At 40.8% G+C, this 6,008-nt stretch overlaps 1 long non-coding RNA gene across 1 annotated transcript in view; it reads left to right on the top strand.

Annotated features, from left to right (window-relative positions):
• The first annotated feature begins 300 nt into the window (after nucleotides 1–300).
• Nucleotides 301–6,008, top strand: part of LOC134927812 (uncharacterized) — an 87,565-nt gene continuing 81,857 nt past the window's right edge. The window contains exons 1-2 of the long non-coding RNA XR_010177746.1: nucleotides 301–386; nucleotides 2,528–2,660. This is a non-coding gene — a long non-coding RNA (uncharacterized LOC134927812). The remainder of the gene's footprint in view (nucleotides 387–2,527; nucleotides 2,661–6,008) is intronic.

Here is a 6,008-nt window from a genome sequence, read left to right as displayed (position 1 = left end):
CTTCGCCTATCACTGTTTCCACAGTCTCTGATATTCTCCAATCATTCTCTGCATTGTGCTACTACATTTATGTTACACATTTTTGCACACTTCACCATCTTCTTCCTCCCTAATTCCCCCCAGTACTCATTTCACCGATGCCTCTTTTTCAGCTGTGTAGCTGCTTGCCACTTTTAACCCTTTCTTTTGACTAACTAATAACCCCAAAATGCTTATCTGTTTCATTTTAGGTATGTGAGGGTTAAATATTTTTACAAAGCTTTATTGACAAAACACCTGACAGACTGGCATACACGTCAGTGGAGGGAAGATGGCCAATCTCCATGGCAACCGTAGAGCCTGTGTGCAGTCTTTGATGTGGAAAAAAGGGAAGCTGAAGGAGGAAGGTGGGGAGAGGGGATTCCCTGAGTCTGCGGGGGAGGAAGGGGAACTGCACCATCATTAACCTCCTCACTGCTTTCCGCTTACTGTATCTTTTATCCTCGTCATTGCGATTCCCACACACTTTCCATGTCTCCCTACAATACCATTCAACATGCTTTCTTCTTTCCATGTACAAATATCTTGGATCTCTCCTTAGCCTTTATCTCGCCCCTACCAGTTACTGTCATGTTTCTCTGTGTACCTCTCTGATCTGCCTCCTTCACCATATCTCTGCTCTTATTGAGTTGCTGCTTCTTCTCTGTTCTCCTCTGATCTATTTCTCCCAGTCTGACCCCCTCCCCCACCCACTCCCCTTCTTTTCTCCCACTTATCGCCACATCTATATGTCTCCCCCAGCCACTGTTTACTCATTTCACTCTCTCCCTCCCCACTTCTGTAGATTGCATGCTTCACTTCGCCCCGCTCTCCTCCCCTCAGGCTGCCACTCTATAGCATCTTCCATTTGCTTCACCAGCGGGTATTCTTGTCACTCTGCGACTCATGTGCTGTGTTACCTATTCATTCACTCCTCATGTATTGTAACTCTTTGCTTTCACTACATACACACACGCACAACTTGAGGCATTCCCAATCTACTGTGAAATACATTAGTAGCAATTGATGTCCACTATCTAATAGTGCTGTGTCTGCAGTTAACATGCATGCTCTCTCTGTACAAGGTCACAATAAGATTGCACTGGATTGCTTCCACTGTGAAAGCACAATTGTTAAAACTATAACAATATTTGTTTTCTGAGGTCTCCCACACAAAATACGTATCCCCTTCTGCTTTCGATTGGAAAGTCAGCCTCCATCGGCTTCTGTGAGGGCTGCTAAATTATGAAATGTACCAAGCTTGACTGTGATAAGTAATGACATCTGTAGATGTTAGCCATTGTAGCCTACAAGTTACATTTCTGTACTCTGAGTCAATTCAAATTAATGTGTTAATAACAAATGATCATTTTCTGCTGTAAAATATGAGATTTAGGGGGACATTTACTAAGCAGTGATAAGAGCAGAGAAGTGAGCTAGTGGAGAAGTGCCCATGGCAACCAATCAGCACTGAAGTAACATCTATAATTTGCATACTATAAAATGATACAGAGCTGCTGATTGGTTGATGGGGCAACTGCTCCACTAGCTCACTTTTCTGCACTTATCACTGCTTAATAAATGTCCCCCTTAATAACTATGGGCCTGACTAATGTTTGTAAGTAAAGCAAGTAACTGGGCAAAACCATGTTGCACTGCAGGTGGGGTAGATGTAACATGTGCAGAGAGATTTAGATTTACTAATTATGATATTTCATTTTTTTGATAGAGATAAAGTACCAACCAACAGCTCTTAACTGTCAGTTTTTAAAACCCAGCCTGTGACATGGCAATTAGATGCTGGTTGGCTGGTACTTTATCACCAACCACTTTACAGCCATCCAAGGCATAGTAAAAAGACCCCAGCTTTCTGTAAAAGCATCCATGATGTCAGGTGATACACTGTTCTCACGAACGCCAAACTCCAAGTAATTCAACTTTTAGGATGGGATTTATGATTTAATAAGTCACTTGATAGAATTATACTATAATTTTATTACACTGGACTAAATGTGCTTATAAAATTCCATCCTATGCAAAGTATGCCTAGAAGGTGCAAAATGTCCCTTTCATAGTATAGGCAAAGTCATTATATCCATCACCTGCAAAAATCAAGTCCATTGGTCAGCAGATCAGGGAATATACCTATACTCACTTTTGCATGTGGCATGATCATTAGTGTACATAACTTACATTCAGTGATTAACGCTCAAATATCTAGTACAATGATATACATAGATAAGACAGTAGGCCAGAAACCTAGAAATTGGGGTATTTTCAATTGCTGTCGGGTCCTTTCCAACGGAAAGGACCCGACAGCTCCCTATTTAATGCCGGGCCAAACCCGACAGTGTCAATCCGACTTTTTTCGCGTGTATTCTGACAGTCTTCCGACGGCAGTTTACGACTTCAATTGAATATACCCCATTGTCTCAAGGCTGTATTTAAAGTTTCAATATTGAGTGCTTAATAGTCATTTCTCTCTGCCCATCCCCCCATCCTATATCAGTTTGACAGGATAACTGGATGCCTGACAGAGCCAATCGAGCAGAAAATAAATGCAGTCTGGGAGACCTGTGCCTTTCTAGGTCTGCGTGGTAATTCCCTGCAACTCACCTAGGATGAACTAGCTTCTGTCAGAGGTATAGTTGCTGCAATTGTTTTATCAGATTCTGACCAGAAGGCGGCACTGCAGAATACAAACTATAAGTCCTGACACACACATACAGTAGCGTGTTTGCAACATTGCTGCAATATATTTGTGCACAATACGCATACTGTATGTGTAATTTACTTTTACCACCTGTAAGGTTAAAATGCTTTATTTTGAGAAGTGAATACAAAAATAGCTAACATGTGTAGCCCTGTGGCATATGTACATTATAATGTGCATGACAGACACATTTTAGTAATGTTTAAAACACAACAGAATATTTTGGACTGTCTTATAAAATACTTTTAATTTAAGAATGTAGAAAACCACTACTCGAACATGTACATTTTATCACATAGAAATCAATACATACTACCCTGCATTCTGGAAATACAATGTTACATATATATTTGTAAATTTGGAAGTCTCAATGGGCAGCTATTTTCTCCCAAAATATTATTTTTACTCCAATATAACCCCACTAAGTTCTTGGCGTAACTGTCAATAAACACACATCACTAACCTGTTCTTATAATCTATACAGCAGTCAATATTTTACAGAGAAATACACTCAAACATTATTATTATTTTATTTTTAAGCCTTATGTTTTAATTAAGTTGTGCCCTACCCTTATTTTTCTGGCTGCATAGTAGTTGTTCCATATCAGTATGTTAGATATAGGAGCTCAAAGACTCGTACAATTTTTTAATACTTTCAACCACGCAGAAGCAGTTGTGTCAATACCCTTAACAGAAATAGTTGGCAGCACCTTATCTTAATGGGGGACTGCTGAAAGTCTGTCTGAAATTTGAACAAGGCTTATATAGATTGGTAGTTCTGTTAGTGAGCCCATACATGATCTATGTACTGTACTGTACATGCCTCCAAGCAAATAATGCCTCAATACCTTGTATGCATGGGATACAGGACCCTGGAAAGGCCATTTGCACATGGTCAAGGTAGAAATTAAATTAAGTTCTTTTTTTTTTTAAGTCCATGTTCTTGATTAAACTGAGTATTTACTTATTCCTCCTTACAGTTGTCATTTTACTTTAACTTGGTGCTCCCACAGAATTGTAGGTACACTTAGTTATACAAAGAAATCAGGTATCCAAAGTAGTAGGAAGTTAGGCAACCAATTCATCTTTGATCTTATCAGAAAGACATTGCCAGAAGCAACTAGTGTTTTGCTGTTTCATTAAAGTTCAAGTCTGACCCACCGACTGAGCCATGCTAAAGTCGCAGGATATCTGACTCCAAGATTAATCAAATATTCTCTGAAAGAAGACTACAAAGGATGAATAATCTGACAGAATGGGGTCACTTCCCCAAAGCAGAGGTGCACATGCTAAGTGATGCCCGGTGAGGAAGGCTATCTTGGTCCTATCAGAGGGGAAGTTCCTTAGCTGTAACTCGAAGTGGATGCCTCATTGATTAAGGAAACCTCAAAAGATTTTGGGACCTCTGTCTGCCTATAGTTAGCAAGTGGAGGCCTGATGCCACAAGAAGAGAACTGGGTCCACCTTAATCATATATTGGAGGTATAGCTTGATTTGCTAGCAAAACCTAAATAGAGTCCATACAATTAGGCAGGTCTTGTAGCTACTGGATGTGTTAGTCTTAATCAGCTTTATGTCTCTCCAGTTTGCTAGTCAAATAATGGACCTGATCCACTCTTGGGGCTGGCTTCCATGTGGCCAGTGCAAACTATCATGGTACTAGGAGGATTGTGATTCAGGTCAGGTGCCCTTGGACTAGCTGTAGTGACTGGGATATTAGTGAAATTTGATGGTCATATTATTCCACTCATACAGACTAGAATTAGAAGCTAATCATCACAACTGATAGGAGATGGTAAAAACACAGTAATACTGCACAGATACGGTAGCAAGAGTTCATATGCTGTATGTACAATGTACTAGTGCAGGATACTCGGAGTAGAAAACAGTACAGAACAAAGGCACAGGTTTGTATCAGGCAGGGTAGCAGTAAATCACGTAGTACAGAACAAGATGAGATATCAAGATTCCACACTGTAGTTGGCAGTGGAACTGATGCCTCTAGGAAAGAAGTTATGCAGTCATCTATTTGCCAGCACCTGAGGAATTAAATAGGACACTGTTGCAGTCATATGGTCAGGACCTGCCTTCTCAGGATTGGCATGATATCTGAATGATGCCACTCCAACATGGTGCTGCCCACGAACCAGCAGCATGTGAAATACCGGAGAGGATGCCAAAACAAGTTGTATAGGTGACAGGAGTCTGGAGGACACAGCAGATCTGATAATGGGATCCCGGGGGCCATTGTGTGAAAGTGATTGTTATCCCAGCTCCTCTTTTCACTCGCTTTCCTTATAGTGAACCACACAGTTCCACTATGTGGGGATTAAAATCTCTCACAGAGAAGCTATTTATCCTTAAATATTGCCCTTATTTATTTAAAGACGAGAGGGTTTATTTACTAAACCCAGCACTACCAATTGTGTTTATGCCCGAAATTTAAAAGGGCAATGATTTTACTAGCAAAACATTGCCCTTTTAAATTGTGGATATAAAAGTGATTGGAAGCAGCGAGTTTTAACACACAACGCTTAAACCCCCAGATCTCATTTGCGGAAAATAAAACTACCATTTTCTGTCTTGGGTTGAGTGAATTTAGTGAAAATGATATTTCATTCTAAATTATTTCATGTCCTGCAGCATTCTGCAATTTAATTGCCACATCCCATTCTTGTTACATTAATTACTACATCTCTTTATTAGTTTGGTGTGACAATCATGCTAGGATAAGTTTTATGATTATATTTCATATTTGTATGGCTAAACACCTGTTCTGTTTATGTGCAGAATGGGTCTTGTGATGTCACCCTCAGCCCAATAAGCCGCTACAAGAATACCATGCTGCGGCATTTGGGGGGCAGCACAGCACCCAACACCGTTCTTCAAAATGGAGTGGTGTTGCCCCCTGTTTTGAGCGTGTGATGGGTCCAGGGACTGCATCCTCAGACATAGACTTCCTGCACCCTGGTGTCTGGATCCTTCAGCCAGTCTGAGTATGCTTCAGCTTACGCAGGCTGGCCGGTGCCTGTAACCATAGCAAATCGGTTCGCAATGGTGATCCGATTCCAAGGTGACTTCTGTCTCCTACAGACGCCTCCTGCTGCATTTACACAGAATTACACAGCCGCTTTCTCGTGGCTATGCAGTTTCATACAAACATGAATCGGGCCCTATGGGCAAGATTTATTGTGCCTTGGAGAGAGATAATGTACCAACCAATCAGCTCCTAACTGACATTTTCTAAACACAGCCTATAACATGACAGTTAGTAGCT

The sequence above is a fragment of the Pseudophryne corroboree genome, chromosome 1 (assembly GCF_028390025.1).
Source record: "Pseudophryne corroboree isolate aPseCor3 chromosome 1, aPseCor3.hap2, whole genome shotgun sequence".
NCBI classification, from domain to species: Eukaryota; Metazoa; Chordata; class Amphibia; order Anura; family Myobatrachidae; genus Pseudophryne; species Pseudophryne corroboree.
Note: the sequence above shows the minus strand (reverse complement) of the source record. Positions and strands in the feature narration are given on the sequence as shown.